This window comes from Otolemur garnettii, unplaced genomic scaffold (assembly GCF_000181295.1).
Source record: "Otolemur garnettii isolate 467f Iridium unplaced genomic scaffold, OtoGar3 scaffold00009, whole genome shotgun sequence".
NCBI classification, from domain to species: domain Eukaryota; kingdom Metazoa; phylum Chordata; class Mammalia; order Primates; family Galagidae; genus Otolemur; species Otolemur garnettii.
The window spans coordinates 36,985,766-37,004,354 of record NW_003852404.1 but is presented as its reverse complement, the minus strand read 5'-3'; the positions used below and the strand labels follow the sequence as shown (position 1 = coordinate 37,004,354).

Below are 18,589 nucleotides of genomic sequence, written 5' to 3'. Positions count from 1 at the left end.
CTGTTGGAGCCAGGGACCATGCTCCCTGCCTCCTGTCTCAGTCCACAACTGGAGGCTTTCCAGCTCTGATAGAGTCAGGGGACTGCCCTTGCTCTCAGGTCTCGATCCACACTGGCAAGCCTCTGCTCTCTGGCCCAGTTGGAGCTAGGGACCAGCTCCACTGGTCCTATGGACCAGTCTGGAGCAATGGACTCAGTCATATGGGCCACTGGAACTATGGACTCAGTCCACTCTTCTGCTTGCAGGCACTATCAGAGCTAGGGGTTTTGCACCCCCTCCTAGCAGACACAGCCTGAAACATGGGTCATCACCACCACTGGCCGGGCTAAGTTATAACCAGGGGACTGCTCCGTCTCCTCCTGAGTGTCTCTTTCTTCCCACACTCTCTTTCTTCCCTAGTCACAGATTTCATCCTGATGTTCAGGGGTCTACACTGTGCCCAGATCTCTCAAGACCAAACACCCTGTGCTCTTTAGGGAGCAAAATTTCAGACTGCCATGGAGCAAGGAAGTGTAGATTGGAAGTTTGAAATCATGGGGGAAAATATTTGTTCAATTTTATGCCAGGTGGGGTGATGTCTAGGTTCACAAGTGGGACCTCCCTAGAGAAAGAAACCCAGTGTTTAGTGGACCTCTACAGTACAGTAAAATGAGAAGTCTTTTGTTCCCTGCTCACTTGTAGAGAGCCCTCAGTGGGCCTTCTGCTTGAGGCAGGGGTCTCCTGTCCTCTAGTTGATAGGCTTTTTACCTGTAACTTGTTTTCTTGAATGCTCTTCCTTGGAGTCAAAGCTTGCAGCACTTCTTTCTTGGCTCAGATCCCTACCTTTGGCTTCATAGAGTCCAATTCTGTCCAGTTTTTCTCACTTTGGTCAGGAGCCTCTGCTGACGGTTTCTTCTAGTCAGCCATCTTCCCAGAATTCCTTGTTTACCTATTTTATTGATACTGTTTCCATTTTTCAGTTATTACAAACTACTATAAACATTTTTATACAAATCAATTTGTGAACACATGGTTCTGTTTTTCTTTTTTTTTTGAGACAGAGCCTCAAGCTGTCCCCCTGGGTAGAGTGCTGTGGCATTACAGCTCACAGCAACCTCCAACTCCTGGGCTCAAGCAAGTCTCTTGCCTCCGCCTCCCAAGTAGCTGGGACCACAGGCGCCCGCCACAACGCCCGGCTATTTTTTGGTTGTAGCCATCATTGTTGTTTGGCGGGTCCGGGCTGGGGATTTGAACCCGCCACCTTAGGTGTATGTGGCTGGCACCTTAGCCGGTTGAGCCATAGGCGCCGAGCCGGTTCTGTTTTTCTTGTCTGATAAATAGAATGTTCTTGGTTCATGAGGTAGATATAAGCTTAGTTTTATAACATGCCATATCTTTTCCCAAAATAGTCGTACCATTTTACATTCTTACCAATGTGTGAAAGCTTCAGTTGTTTTATCACTTTGCCAACACACAGTGTGGGCAGTCATTTTAATTTTAGCCATCTGATGTATACAGTGGTATTTAATTGTGTTGTGGTTTGTATTTTCCAATGACCAATGATATTTTCTGTGTTTTCTTCATAAGTAAAACTTAACAATTCTTTAGTACTAAATGGTCCAGCTTTCAAAATCCTATTGGGGTTATTATGATCAAAACTGTTTTAGTCCTATTTGCTCCTGTGGGAGTTATCATAATCTTCATATTTATTCTTTCTCTATATTATGAAAAGCTTTTATCTTTCAGGAAACATTGATATAGGTTTAAAACTAGTTTTGTTAGGCTTATTCCTAGGTATTTTTTTCATTGTGGATATTATAGACAGGATATCTTTAAAATTATTTTTTCCATGTATTAATGCTATATAGGAAATATTGGTTTGTAGATCATTTATCCTCTATCCAGTAACATAAAACATTATTGTAAGTTATAATAGTTTCTCAGTTCCAGTTATATTAAATAAGCAGTCTGTTTCAAATAGGTATATCTTCTTTTCCTTAGTGTCTCTATTGTATTATACACACATAGTAGTTCTCAAGCAGGCTAATTTTGCCTTTCTGGAGACATTTGGCAATGCCTGGAGATTTTTTTTGGTTGTCACAACTGGGGAAGATACTATGGTAAGTAGAGGACAAGGATATTGCTAAATGTTGTATTACACATAGGACAACTTCTCACAATAAAGAGTCATCTGGCTCAAAAGGTCAAGATTACCATGATTGAGAAACTCTTGAGAACTTTCAGAAAAACATTGAATAGTGATCTCTTATCTTACAGATTTTAATGTGAATGTCCATCAATATTCAAGTATAAAATTGGATATAAATTAGTAATAAGAATGGAACACTTATTTGAGAGTGCTTTATAAACTAATAATTCTCTAAGGGTGACAGCAGCTCACTATGGCAGTAATTCTCAGGAAAGGTAAGTTGTAGAAAATTTATGAAGGAAGTGAAGAAGTACACTATGTTGTTGACTATCATCTGTGGACATGCCCCACCAGAATTAAAGCATGAAGTACTATATGTGTATGATGTTAGTTAATGTCAGCCAGGCATGTGGAAGACCTTGTCATTATACTTTGAACACCGAATTCATAGTGAATGTGTTCCATAGTTATAAGCTTACTAAGGTTTCTTAATCATTTTATATCTGAAAAGGTCTATTCTGTCCTTACTGAGTTTTTCCCCCTTCACTATTTGATCTTTATTTTCTATTTGAAGATAGTATTGATAAGTTATGAATGTCAGTTTTCTTTGTAAATAACACTTCTCATTATTAGTGCTACTATGGGCTAATGTCAATTTCGTTTTCCTCCTAGAGCTCCAACTATATCTTTTGGTTGGAACGTCATTATTTTTAAACACTTTAAATGCCATTTCTTTATTGGTTTGGCTGAAAAATCTGATATTACTTCTAGATCACGTGCTTGATCACCTGTGTTTGAATATTCAGACCATTTCTTCACTTGAATTTTTTCCAAGATAGCTAATAAAACATAAATAATTAAAAAGAACTACTTGTTCTTGTTTCACATAAGATACTTTTCTGCCAGGTGGTACCTGCGGCTCAGAGGAGTAAGGTACTGGCCCCATATGCTGGAGGTGCTGGGTTCAAACCCAGTCCTGGCCAAAAACTACAAAAAAAAAAAAAAAAAAAAAAAAAGATACTTTTCTACTTAAAGATGCTAAATGTTTTAAGATTCTGCTTCAATTCTAGTGACATGATTTTTATTGCAAGTGCTTCTGTTAATGTATTGGCTTTCCTCAAGTTTAAGAAGTAGCACTATATTATAAAACCAGCAGTATATAATCTGATCAGATTCCAGATACTTCCTAAGTATTAATTTATTTAATCCTCTCATTAACTTCATGAGCTAAGTACTATTAAACCACTACAGTTGACTAACCTGAGGCATCCAAGAAGTAAAAACTAAAGCACATAGAGCAAGTTTTAGATCCAAGAAACTATCCTTTAACCCTCCATTTCTTCCCAGGTGGGCCAGCCACATGAAACCTTGAGAAGTCTGATCTAAGCTTGTATGCTCATTGTTTGTTCCCCCCAAATAATTACCCTAGTAGCTGCTTGTTGGCTCACAGTGGAGTGGGTAGGGAGAGCCACACACGGCTGTGGTACACTAATTGACTATGCACCCTGCTGTTGCCTATGTCTCCCCCTGGCTCTGTGAAGGAACTGTACATCACTCAGGTGAGAGTCACCTTTCTAGGCCAAGAACTCTTGCTGAAGTTTAGCTTTGGATTTAATTTGAAGAAACCTCTACAAATTTGTAAACCCAAATTGTATATACAAATAGCGGAGGAATGCATTGAGAGTTAAGATTTTACCACATAATTTCTATTGTATCTACTTACACTGGTTGAATTTACCAAGTCTTGCCTCTGTCATCTGGGTGTTGTGGGGATGGGTAGGGGAAGTTTTTTTGAAATTTTTTTTTTTGAGACAAGGTCTTACTCTGTCACCCCAGCTAGAGAATAGTGGTATAGTTGACTGTAGCCTCAAACTCCTAGGTTCAAGTAATCCTCCTGTTTCAGCCTTATAAGTAGTTGGGACTATAGGTAAATACCATAACACCCAGCTTTTTTCTAGTTTATGTAGAGACTGGGTATTGCTCTTGTTTAAGCTGGTCTTGAACTTCTGACCTCAAGCAATCCTCATGCCTCAGCCTCTCAGAGTGCTAAGATTATGTAGGTCTGAGCCAACACACCACATGGCCCAGTTTATTTTCTAAGTCTAATGTGCCCCCCTGCTCCCCAGGAAGCTTTCCTCAATTCCACACTGATAGAATCCTTCTAGTGTTCAAATAGCATTCTCTTTATACTTATTTATAATGCAAAGCAGATTTATTTGCAGGCATAGCAATGGGGATTAGGGAACTAGGTAAAAAGGAGAGCAATTTTCAGGCAAATGTAACCAATTAAGACCTTTAGGTAGCTGACTCTGGGACCTACTACAATGGAAGACTTGCTGTGTTGCTTTGGAAGTTAACTCTCTTCACCTGCTGGAGATTCAGCAGGTTCGTCAAGATCCAGGCCTGGATTCAGGAGAAACAGTTCTACTGTCCTCTGATGATAATCCAGAAAATCTGTGCACTCTTTCTGTTTTTCCAGGAATTTTTTCACAAAGTCTATAAGCTGTGGAAATAAAGGCCTGTATTTATAAACATGTCTGCAATGAAAAACAATTAAATTGTACCCCATGGACCAGCAATCCTGGAAGCATGTAAGAAATGCAGAATCAAGTTCCAGTCCAGAGCTACTAAATCAGCCTCTGCATTTTAGGAAGGGACTAATTTACATGCCTAATAAAGTTCCAAGAAGCACTGAACTGAGACTTTTAAGACCTCCAGGTAAATACAAGTATCCACTCTCAGGGGGTATGGCTGTTAGATCATCTCACTAAAAGTACAGGTTATATAAGCCAGGCATGGTGGCTCATATGTCTGTCACCTAGCACTTTGAGAAACTGAGGCAGGAGGACTGATTGAAGAAGGGGTTTGAGACCAGACTGAGCATCATAGGACCTATTTCTACAAAACAATACAAAAGTTAGCTGGCTGACAGCATGTGCCTATAGTCCCAGTCACTCAGAGGCTAAGGCAGGAGTTTCCCTTGAGCTGGGAGTTTGAGGTTGCAGTGAGATATGATGACCTAACTGCACTCTAGCCTGGGCAACAGAGACCCTAATTCAGGGGGGAAAAAAGTGCAGATTACTTTAAGTAACAGAGTATAAAATAATTTTACTATGATGGTTTTCAATCCTGTTTATCTGAATCACATGGAGACTTTGGGCAGCTGTCCAGACCCCATTTTCAAAGATTGAGATTTAAGTGGTTGGGCATAAGGCTCAGGCATTTGTACCTCCTCAGTGAGCTCCTCAGTGAGTCCACACATATCTAAGGCTGGGAACTTTTATATGAAGGCATTTTCTTTACTTTGACTTCCCAAGAAGCTAGTGAGTTGGTGTGAAAGTAGTTGCCATTTCGAGGCAGAGCATTCAACAACAAGGAAGACCTCAGAGAAGTCTGTGGTCACTGTGAACATCTACTTTTGTAGTGACAGTCTAGGCCAGTGGTTCTCCAGGTGTGGCCTTGGTCAGCTGTATTGTCACCTGGGAACTTTTAGAAATGCAAATTTAAGCCCCATACAAAACAAATCCAATCAAACTGGGAGTTTGGCCTAGAAGTTTGTTTTACTTCAATCTTGCACTTAATAAAATTTAAGCATTTCTGGTCTAGGGGATCTATAAGCCAGCAGCAACAAAATCATTATTTTGTTTAATTGTTCAGAGTACATTACTCTGAAAGACTTTCTCATCATGTACTGAATTGCATTCTTCCTTACCAGGATGCCTATCTCTCTATCCTACCTCTAGAAATAAATTCCTAGATTCCTTGCAGGGAAATAAGGACATTGTTGGCTGATCCACTGCCTTGGGCCCATTTCCCAGAAGCGAGTAAAAAGATGATACTGTCAGAACCACTTAACTACTCACCTCAGTTTCATCATTCTCAGAAGCACAGACCTTTAGGTCTTCCAGGACTTCAGTTAAGGAGATTTCCAATTGCAGAGCAAACTTTAGGATTTGCAGGTCACTTCCCCCTTCAACTACCTGAGGCCTCTGTTGGAGAAGAGCAGCAGAGTCACTTTCCTTCTCAGGCACAGTCACTACCACAGGGACAGTTTTGTTACACTATTTCCTGTATGGGATTACAACTAGGTTTGCATAACTCATTGATTTTCAAATTTTGCCATGCAATGGAATCAGCTAAGAATCTTAAATGCTGGCTCTCAATTGGGCTCTGACTTAATAGGTATGGAGTATAATATGGGCATCAGAATCTTAAAGAGATTCCCCAGGTGATTTTTTTAATGTGCTACAAAGCAAAGGTACTACTAGTGGTGGCCCAGGTATATATGACTATTACATTAGCTTTGGAATTCTGTGATGTTGGTTCACACCTGTTATAAAGCAAATATATCCTTATTAAGTTAGAAAGATAACAGAACAAAACCCTTTTAGATAAGTAGGGATGTTCCTGGATGTAATAGATGTAATATTCTAAACTAAGGTTCAGGTTGTTTTATTTCAGTATCTGTTGTAGTGGAAAAAAAAAAAGTTTATTTAACTACATTGACGAGACAACCATATTAAGTACTTGAATGTGTACCTGAGTTAATGATCCGAAATAGGATACTAACAGCTCTGGGAGAAGGCTGTAAAGTAGTGCTTTTCAGGCTGTGCAGACCATTAGGATCATCTGGAGATCTTGTGGCACCATAGCTCTTTGGGACCCACCCCAGAGAAACTGGAGTAGAATCTGTGAGTTTACTTTTCTAATGGCTTTCTACGTGCTGCTGAGACTCCTGCAGAGACCACACTTTGTACAACTCATTGAAAAAAGCCAAGCCAGCAGTTAGTGGCTAATATTTCCCCCAAATGATGTTGACACATGCTTACTCTCAAAGTCAGTGCTAAGAAGCCCACGTAGGAATGTGAGAGACCTAACAATTTAGGTAGCAACTTGTTTAAGTTCTTTAGACCTGGCAAAGGCCCTGTAGGGGCCATGAGAAAGTTACCCATTCACCTTAATCTCGGGGAGGCAGATTGTACCCTCACGTTTTCTCAGGTGTCTCAGGAGCTGCTTTGCCTGCTCCCTCTTCACATTAGCCTGTTCTTCGAAGAAAAAGGCAAAAGGAGGAGGTCCCCTCTCTTCATTGTAACAACAGCCCTGGTCAAAGGTAACAATAGGAGAGACTGAGGCTGAAAGGAGCTAATTTTTAAGGCTAGAATTTAACATAAACTTTGTTGTGTTAGTGGCTGTCAAGAGGCCTTCTTTGGTTGGTCTTGGGCGCTCTGTCTTGTCCTTTGACTTCCAGAAGGCCCCAGAAAGCCCCGGTTGTTTCCCTGAACCCAGGCTACCTCAAAAATGTAGCCACTCAAATACCAAAATGTTGGGGCCTAATTTTTAAGGGTCAGATTTGTGACACCACGTGCTAGAACTTATACCCATTAACTGTATATACACAGAACAGAAGCCCAGCATAAACTAACATTTTAGTCACTATTTCAACCCATCCCAACACATCTATACTAATTATAAAACATATAGGTGTAAAATTGTTCATTCAGCCTGACATTAGTGTTTGATGCCCACACAGTTTGGGGAACACACTGGAAAGAACTCTTCTATGATAGCCCACAGTTTACAAACAGTTTTAAATCACTGGGCCATAGAACAGCAACATCTCAGCCACTGATTCATGCCCTCTAATACTAGATGTCAAATATGGCCATAATCACCATTACTAAGGAGATAAAAGTCATGTCATCACCCCAATCAAAGCCAAAACTTCCTCCACAGTTGCTCAAGAACCTATACCAACCACAAATAAATTATACTAACCATGGATAAATAAATGTCACTGACATACATCTGATAAGATGCTGCTTGGTTAATGGCAAGTCTACATGCCTCAGGGAAGAGGCCCTTAGTCTGGTAGTCCATCTCAGCTCTGGGGAAACCCAGCCATAAAAAGTACTACTCGTTAAGGTAGGGGACTTCTTAAATACTAACAAGCATATGTCTAGCCCACTTCTTACAGGATGAAATCCCACCCAGCTGAGATTATCAGTGCCATGAGCTAACCAATTGCACTACTGAAGCTCTCCATGCAGCTGAGATTAATAGTTACTAATCTACCAGTGATAAGGAAATTATTTCTAGATGAAAGAGCCAATCAGACCCGAGAAAAAGGTTTTGGGGTGGGGGAAGGGGTTAACCCTCTATCCCAGTCTATGTTTGCTGTCCTCTCTCATCTCTCTGTCTGTGATTTCAGAAGGCTGACATTTCCTGAGTAGAGAAGCACTAACAAAATGGATGCATTACCTTTAATTTGTTTTTCTCTCTTTAATAACTACTAATATTGTATCACTGCAGGCTAGGTCCCATGGTGAATCAAAGACTGGCTAAAGTATGTTCTTTGCCTCTAAGGAGCCCCATAACCCTCTCCTTTCTTCATAAGGGCTCAGCACACATAATTGATCTCAAAGTAGGAGATGATGGGAGTTCTGCAGTGTCAAAATCATATTAGCTGAGGAGATTAGAACAAAATTTCATTGATAAATTGGCATTTTATTTATTTTTATTTGTTTGAGATAATCACCTTCTGTTGCCTCAGGCTAGAGAGCCTTGGCATCATAGCTCACAACAACCCCAAACTCTTGGGCTGAAGAGTTCCTCTTGCCTCAGCCACCCAAGTAGCTGGGACTATAAGCCACCCCCAATGTCTGGCTAATTTTTCTATTTTTAGTAGAGATAGGGGTTTCATTCCAGTTCAGGCTGGTCTCAAACTCCTGAGCTCAAGCAATCCACCCAACTCAGCCTCCCAGAGTGGTAGGATTACAGGTGTGAGCCAACACGCCCAGCTAAATTGTCATTTTAAATTGGCTTGGAAGGCAAGCAAGAATGAAGAGAAATGGAAATGGAGGTCATTACACCTGGAGAACAGGCACACAAGGTTGTAGATAAAAGACGCAATAGTGCTTTTTCCAAACTACAGTAAGACTTCTGCAGTTGGAAACCTTTTGACTCCTCCCTCAAGTTATCTCCCAGGGGTCCCACCTGCCTCAATATAAACCTTCTTCTTTTGCATCCTTTAAGAGAAGAGACTGTTTTACTTGTTGTGGTATTTCTATAGCCCATCATAAGGTGTTTTGTAAATACTCTGTGCTGAAACAATGTGGAGTAAACATATTATATTTTACATGTAAGTAAAGTGTAAGATTTTTCATAAGTCTGGTGGATTCCAAGTTTGATCTTATGCCATGTTGAGTTGAACCAAAGTAAAAGTGATAGGTCCCTAAAAGTCTAACTCTTGAGGCAGTGAGGAGTGAGGCAGCCTCTTGAGGGAGAACTCAAGTAAAAGAAGGAGGCAAGCATTTTAAGGTTAGTCACAAAGATAAGGTTATCATAGAGTAGAATGATTATAAAAATAGCTTGCTTTTGTCTCCTGAACCAACACTGCCCTTGCCCCAACTGAATTCACACCTTAGTCTCAGGACGAGAGAGATCTGTTAAGTCAGTTTTTCTCACACTGTAATTTACATATGAATCACCTGGGGCTTTTGTTAAAACCTGGCCCCTGAGATTTTGCAATTCTAATAATGCTGTCAAAGGAAGTCTTTGAACCACTGCCTAAACGCTATTGGTACTGGTCCATAGCCCACACTTAGAGTAGCAAGGCTTTAAGTAAATTTCCTAAAAAGTGATTTCAGTAAAAATTCTGAAAGACACAACGGCACCACTAGGGAAGCCAGAAGAAAAGAGAATAGTCTCTGTTGCTTCTCCAAAGACCACTGACCTGCCTTGGCGTGTTGGAGCTGGCAGCATGGAGAGAAGGCAGTGCCCTGGAGTCTGTAGTATCCCGCCTATGAAGGGTAAAACAGGGGAAGAGGAAAGCAAATGGGAACTGATCAGGTAATTAATGGCTTTTGCTCATATTACATGTAAAACCTTACTTAAACATCCCCTGAAATATGGGGGAACTTTTCCAGAGAATAGGATCCTATGTGAGCAGGTGAACAAGTATTAGTGAAATCTGGATTATTACTGTACTATGACCCAATCTACAAGTAAATCCATAAGATACAGATTTTACTTTCTGAGAGTTATTGTAAGAGTTTGGGGGGAAAAAAAAGAGAGTTTGGATAGTTTTGGATTGTTTATAAAATCCTTCCATGAAAATATTTCAGGATTCTACCATTCCAGTTAGACCAAAATACAGACCTAGATATATGTAAAGAAAATATTCCTGTTCTTATAGTTAGATATATTTTAAAAAGTATTGCAATCTAACCACTTAAAAACAACTCACCAATTTATTATTTTTTTTTACACATACATGTGATTATTAGGTTTCCACTTTTTGTCTTCACAGAATTAAAAAAACTTAAAATTTACCAACAATAACAATGTTAAAGATAAGGACTAGAAACAAAAACCTTGTAAAGAATGAATGAATACATTCAGAAAAGAAATCAGATGATTGCTGCAATGAAACGTTAAGCAAGAATAATAATAATAGTAGTGCAAAGAAAGTAACATTCACATTGTCAAATAAGAGTATGACTATAATAGAATTCACCAATTTATAAAAAAAAAGAAGAAAAAAATCATCAGTATCACTATAACAGTTATGCTAGCATAGTAGACTTATAGGTGATTTTTTTTCCTTCTTCTGTTTTCCACATTTCTCAAACTTTTATAATCACTTTCCTTTCATTTTGAATAGCAACCTAATAGACACCTTGCTAGAGAGTTAGCACAATGCCTTTCTCTAATTTCTCTAATAGAGGCTCCACATATGAACCCATGATATATTTTTTCCTACTTGAAAGTGTAGGAAAAATACTTTCTACAGAAAGTAAAAGTCTATGATTAACACTCAATTCCAATATATACTTTTAAATGTAAGTTAACCCATAATATGTAGTACTATTATTATATTTTGGTAAATTGCTGAATTAACCTTTGAATAATAGGATATGATCAGACTGGCTATCCATGTATCTTTTGCCTTGGAATGCGTTAGAAATACAAAGACACTTTTTTTTTAAAAAAATATACAACTTCCTTTACAATTTTTTTGGTAATTTAATCCAAACTTTATGTCTTTAACAGTGTTACTTCATTTTATCATCTCCCTAATGATCAAGAAACTGGAGCTTCTCTTCTGGACTTGATTCTAAACAAGAAATTCTTGTCTTTAAAAAGAAAATATCTTTAGTGAAGCACTTAGCATTCTTTTTATTGTGTTTTTTGTGCATGTTTCCCCTACAAGTTTTTAAACTTCCTAAGGAAGGGGCCTAATGCTCAGTAATCTTCGTGTCTCCCAGAACATTTAATATGGGGGCTTGCCCATGAAAGCTGTTCAATAAACTATATTGATTTAAACAATTTGAAAGTAAAAATGACCTTAAAAGTTTAAAGTTCTTGGTCATCAAGAAAGAACTACAAGGCAAAACCAGGTGAGTATTTTGACTTTGAAAGCAGATTTCAAAATTTCTAAAAATTATGGGAGAAGGCAAGGATTCCAAATGAAATGTCTTTTAAAGGTAAACAGACCAGAATGTTTATTGCAGCCCAATTCATAATTGCTAAGTCATGGAAGAAGCCCAAATGCCCATCAACCCAAGAATGGATTAATAAATTGTGGTATATGTACCCCACGGAATATTATGCAGCCTTAAAGAAAGATGGAGACTTTACCTCTTACATGTTTACATGGATGCAGCTGGAACATATTCTTCTTAGCAAAGTATCTCAAGAATGGAAGAAAAAGTATCCAATGTACTCAGCCCTATTATGAAACCAATTTATAGCTTTCATATGAAAGCTATAACCCAATTATAGCCCAAGAAGAAGGGGGAAGGGGAGGGAAAGGGGAGACGTAGGGGAGGGGAGGGGGGAGGATGGATGGAGGGAGGGTAAGAGGTTGGATCATACCTATGGTGCATCTTGCAAGGGTACATGGAAATTTACTAGGGGTAGAATATAAATGTCTTAACACAATAACTAAGAAATGCCATGAGGGCTATGTTAACCAGTTTGATGAAAATATTTCAAATTGTATATAAAAGCAGCACATAGTACCCCATAATTGCATTAATGTACACAGCTATGATTTAATAAAAAAAAAGGGAAGACAGGATTGCCCACAGCATATAAGTCTTTAATAAATGCATATGAGTAAAAGAAGGAAGGTATAACTTATTATGATAGCACAAAGGAATGAAAGACCTTAAAAACTTGACATGACACAGGTGGTTACGATGAGAGAGGGTGACATCTATAGAAATCCACGTGCCTGTACACATGTCTACGTCCTCCACAAGCAGCCTTTACCTTCAATTGACCAGCCTCTACCTCCAGACTTAGCAGGGTTATGATTTCCTCTAGATTCAAAGCAATTTTGGAACTCTTTTCCTGGAATAGGCATCAGAGCAATCATTGAAGTCTGACAAGTTTGTGAGCTCATCCTAGAAAAAGTGCTTTGAGTGTTGACGAGGTGCTGGCCTCAGTGCATAGCTTCCCAAGGGGAGTACTTTGAAGGTGACTGTAATAGCACCTACTCAGCAATGAGGTATGTAGCACTTTTCTAGGGTGAGTTCCTGAACTTAATTGTCTGACCTCATAAGTAAATGGTTAAACACTTAAAGGGCAAAGACAAAAAGATGGGAGATTAACACATGAGGAGGATGAAAATGTTAAAGAATATCATAAAACATAAACTTTCATGCATGCTGGGCTTTTTTTTAATATATAGGCCTTTGTAAAGGTAAGACCAACAAAAAGAGTTTTAGGGGAAAGAAGTACATGATGGAATTAGGAGAAGGAGAAATTTTTGACCAAAAAAGAACAAGGTAGGGGAAAGAGACAAACAATAAAGAAAGCAGAGCAACTAAAGTTGCATATCAATGAGAAATACGTGCAAGTAAAACACAACTCAAATGTTAGTAAAAAAAAAACCATAAGTTGAGCAGTAGGGAAGTCCTGGTTGAGTCATAACAAATAAAGAGTGCCCGGATGATTCTGATCAGGATACAGTCTAGATCTAAGTGAGAGCTTTATCCTTTCATTGAAATAATCACTTCTACAAGTGGCTTAGGAAGTACTGTTGGTAATGTTTAAAGAATATTGGAGGAAAATGCCAAAATACAATTAAATACTTTTATGGTGTCTTGGTGGCAAGATACACAAATTTGCTCTGGATAATAATATAGTTAGGCCAATTGGCATCTGAAAATCAAAGAAGGCTATTTATTGGATTCAGAATAACTTAGCAAATGTTTTTGGTGACAAGAACAAAACATTGTATTTTCATTTTTTAAGTCAACAATTTGGATGAATAGAGTTTAACCACTTAAATGTCGACGTGTGACAAATCTGGGAGGACTAATTAGCATGCTAAATGACAAACTAGTGTCAACAGAACTCAAGTTAAATCAAAGGCTAAAGCTAATATGATTAAATAGAATTAAAAGTACAAGATCCTGTATTTCAGTTTAGTAAATCAATAGCCTATCAACAGAAAGAGGAGAAAAAGACTTACATTTTTAATTGGTTGAGTGTTCTATATAACCAGAAAGTTGGCAGAAAAACATATGCAATTCACTTTTTTGTCTCACTCTCAGGCAAAGACTTGTTTTATTGAATGATTGATCAAGATGCCAAGGCCACTGTATATAGACAAGAGATGGGAGTTTTGTTTCTTGGTTTCCGTTTTGATGATCTTGTTGTTAGACTGGAGTTGCTCCTTATGCTTATTTGCTCCCTTGATGTTAGACCTGTGGGCCCTGACCTGGTCAGACAAGAGCTTCCTGCAGCCCTTATCAGCCTTCAGTGGACATGTAACACAAGATCCAGGATTCTTGTGGGACATGTCCACTTTTGAATATGTTCCCTTCACCTATAGTACAGGCTGTGGAATGTGGGGTTAATCTTAGACTAATAGTATCTTCTGAAGAGCCAGAGCAGAAATTCTCATCCTCCACACCCAGGTTCCCTTCTCCAGTAGTTAAGTATTGACAGTCCCCCTTCGCTTACCTAGACCCTTATTCCTAATGTTGGTGTTTTACTGACATCAAGCCAGGGAATGAAATCACAAGTTTGCATGGGTGTTCTTTACATCTTTGATCAGCTTCTGGATCTGCTAATCTGCTTTGGCATCCTGGATTTCCTCCAGGTCTAACCAGACCTCCTTTTTGTCACAGCCCAGGATGCTGGAGGTGAGCCCCTTCTGAAGCCTCATGGCTGCAGTTCAGTTTTGAAGAAGAAATTTTCATGACCAAATCCCAGGAGATTCTAGTCCTATGGTACCCATATAGTGACTCCTGCATAAAAATCCTTCCCAACATAAACCTGCAAGGTAGGTGTTATTATTCATAAAAACAAAACCAAAGAGAGGCCAAGTCACTTGTCTACAATCATCACACAACTAGTTAGTGGCAGAGTCAGAATTTGAAGTCATCTACGTTTGATTAAAAAAAATAATCCAGGCGCTTTCTGATGGGCCATTCATCATACTGTATTCAAATAAATGCTTTCTTTTTCTGATTTATCACTGTCAGAATATGAAAAGACCTTTAAAGATAAAAATATTCAAAAACACCTTTAGTTATGCTTGTGGACTCTTCTATGTTGAAAAAAATAAAAATACAGTAAACAAAATATAGAATGATAAATTTTAAATATGTACAATATTAGATATTTAAATTTTTTTCTTTAGTCCTCCAGAGATGCCTATATTTTTCTACATATCCTCATAGTCTGGAACTTTATTACATATAAATCAAGTAAGAATGTGTATTCTCATTTGGCACCTGTAGCTCAAGCAGCTAGGGTGCCAGCCACATACACTGGAGCTGGCAGATTCGAATCCAGCCTGGGCCTGCCAAATAACAATGACAACTACAACCAAAAAATAGCCAGGCGTTGTGGTGGGCACCTGTAGTCCCAGCTACTTGGGAGGCTCAGGAAAGAGAATCGCAAGCCTAAGAGTTGGAGGTTGCTACGAGCTGTGATGCTACAGCACTCTACTGGGAGCAACCTAGTAAAACTCTTTCTTAAAAAAAAAAAAAAAAAGAATGTGTATTCTATATTTTTCAGTAAGAAAATGAAGACAGTTTTGAGGCTGAATAAAATATCACTGTGTATAAAGTAAATGCATTCTAAGAAAGATATAAAGCATTAACTTTCAATAGGCTCAAAGAAATAGTAATAAACAAGTATAGTCATTTCATATGATGATGGATATATATGTATGTATGTAAATATATTTCATAGAAAATTAAATGAACAGGGAAATAGAAATACCTCAATATTTCAGACTGCCCACTTTCTCTGGAGACATAATCACAAGTGCCAAAAACTTGTATCTAAAATCACTTATAATAGCCACTTTTATAGTTCAGTTGAAAAATGTTGATTTGTGGACCATACAAATTCATGTTTTAATAAAAAAATTTAAATAATACTTGGGTACATTTATCTTTCCTACCAGAAAACAACTGGTCATCTCCCAAGAGAAAGGAAATTGTGATCTCTCAACAGAGACTTTAGCATCTGTATTATGTGAATTTTGAGTCATAATCATTCCTTAATATGAGAACAGAGTATTTCATGAATGTTGCTACATCTGTTTCAAGCACACACACCACCAGCACCACCATGGCAATAAGATACTTCTACAGTCATCTGTAGTCTGTATGATATGTTTCTTGGTCAGCATCCCTGAACTGCAGGAGCTTCCAGACTGCTGGGGGAAAAATGCTCAGTATTCAGTGTGAAAGCCCCACTGTCTGCTTCTTAGAGAAATATGTGCTTGGTTTTGGTTTCAGCTTAATATGATCCAGGGGCTGGAAAGAGAACTTCTGAACTAACAGCCAACACCAACACATTCTTCAGTTGGGCGAAGGTCACACACAGGGATTGGGTCAGGTGTTGGGAGAAGGGTGATGAAGGTGGGTTTCTGTAATCTGTGAAGTTCATTGGCAAAGGCTAAAATCCTGGCTGGGAGGTACAGAAATATGATCTTAAGTAAACCTAGTGTGGAAGAGGAGTACTTTAAAAACTTTCTGCAGGTTTTTGGTTTCTCCTATCTCCCTTTGCTCTAAGAAATCTAGATTAATGGATGAAATTTTGTAATTATTTTTTATTTTACTATGCTTTTATTATCTTTATTCTTATAGCCTGGGCCTTAATTGTAATTTAAGAAATGAATGAGTGACATTATGAGCTGTTTAAGCTGCCGTTAAGAATGTAAGCTTTACCAGAGACAGCCTAGGCTTGAATCCCGTCTTTGCCACTTTATTTTATTAAAAGCACTTTTCTAGGCATAGGGAATGTAGCAGCAAATAAAATAGACAAAAATCTCTACCTTCACAAATTGTGATTACTAGTTTTAGGACGTTAATTAATCTGTAACTCAGCTTCCATATCAGGGTACTTCTTGGGCCCACTTTGTTAACTGAGTTGATACACAAATAAACTTAGACCCACACAGAAAGCATTTCATAAATGTTAGCTGTTATACATTAAGACCTCTTTTCCCCTTTTGGTTGCTATTAACTTGTTTTATTGTGAATTGTAACACATACCAGAGTGACCAGAAATTCTTGCACACAAGTCCTTTTTTCAGGCTCTGCTTTGGGGGGAATCCTAACTTAGACAGAGTCCTTCACTGATGATCTGTGCTCCACACACCTTTCCTCCTAAGCATCTTCCATTTCCCTCTTTAATAGGACCTATTGATGACAAGAAGTTCTCAATTTTAGTGTAGGCCAATTTCTCAATTTTATATTAGTTTTTAAATTTTTTTAGTGTGTGTTCTGCTTATGAAATCCTTCACTACCCCATGATCATGAAAATATTCTTCTATATTTGCTTCCCAAACTTTATTTTTCATTCTTACATTTAGAGCTACATACAGTCAGTCCATCTGGAATTGATTCTTGTGTATGCTGAGAGGTGGAGGATGGTTTCTTATTTTTCACGTAGGAATATACTGTGGGAATTCCTACAGAATGATGGCCCTACAAAGATGTCCATGTCCTGATCACCAGAGCCTATCCTGCCGTGGCAAAAAGGACTTTGCAGATGTGACCTTGAGATGGGGAGATTATCCTGGGTTATCTTAGTGGAACCAATTTAATCAAATGGGACCTTAAAATTGTAGAACCAATCTAGGATGTGGTAGCATGTGATCGTGACTAGGGAATAATAGTATAGCTTTGAAGATGGAGAACAGGATCATGAACCAACATAGAACATGGTGGGAAATTAGGACTGGTGAAGAACTGAATTCTCTTCTAAAACCTCCAGGGAAGAATACTTTCTAGCAACTCTTTGATTTTTTTTTAAATTCAATCCATCCTTTCTATTTAAGTATGAAACCATTCATATCTTGTGAAATTGTACAGATAAAACTTTTTCCATTTTAGCTGTAGACATGATTATCACACTGAGTGGTGTGATCAAAGGTTTTATTTACAGAACAATTGCTAAAACATCCAATGTCATATTTCCATTTACTTCTTATCCATAGGGTAACAGGTCCACCATAATTTCTTGGTGCATTTTATAATACAGAAAGAAAAACTATGTTAATCTCTAAAAACCTCGCAAATGGCTACAAATTTGATGAAAACAAATGCCTACCGAAAAATTTTCCAAAAGTACAATACATTTTTATTTACACACACACACACACAGTATAGTACAAGCTCAAAGGCACAGCTTTGAATTTATTTTTTCTATCAAAGTGTTGGAAATTATCATAGTCTTATGAAGGAACCATGAAAGTTATTTTCACACTTCGTGCTTGGTAAATTAAAGTTTGGTCCGTCCAGTTTCACAAAGTTAACACAGTGGAGCTGGAGCTCATACTCAGTGCCATAATCCACATTCTCATAGAACTTAAAAAAATAAAAACCCTTTCCTGCCTTTGACTGACACTAGCCATTGTGCAAACTTAGGACAAATCCTTGTATGTAGAAGAACTGGTCCTCTACAAACCTCAGTCAACTTAAGGCAATACAGAACAGGCTTCTTCCTTCCCTCAAGACCATGCTTACATTCCAAGACAATGCAGGTATTGTGACATACGTGAGTATAACAGAGAATCCAGAGTTTCTTGACACTTCCATTTAGCCCTCAAGCTCCAGGAAGCAGTGATGATATCACCAGGAAGAAACATGTGTAGAACATGTTTGAGGGCTGTTCATTGTGAAGTAAGGTGACAGACAGGTGGCCAGGTGATTGCTCTTGGTAAATTACATGTCCACCCAAGAACACAAATCAGAACTGTCTCCAGTATCCATCCTTCAAGACTGAAGAACTTTTGTCAACAGGAGAATAAGTAGCTTACTGGGAGTGGTTGCCAACACAAAGCAAAGTTGTGGAACAGAGGGAAAAGGCACAGACTGGCCTGCCCAACATAGTGCTCTATACAAACAGTCAAGTCTGTCTTGCCCACAGGAACCCACTCCCACTGATTTTCAGTAAGTCCCATTTCTTTTCTATTTTTTTTTT

General features: G+C 38.4%; 1 pseudogene; it reads right to left on the bottom strand.

Moving 5' to 3' along the window:
* LOC100958135 overlaps window positions 1–13,940 on the bottom strand; it is a 37,872-nt pseudogene extending 23,932 nt beyond the window's left edge.
* Between the last annotated feature and the right edge of the window lie 4,649 nt (window positions 13,941–18,589).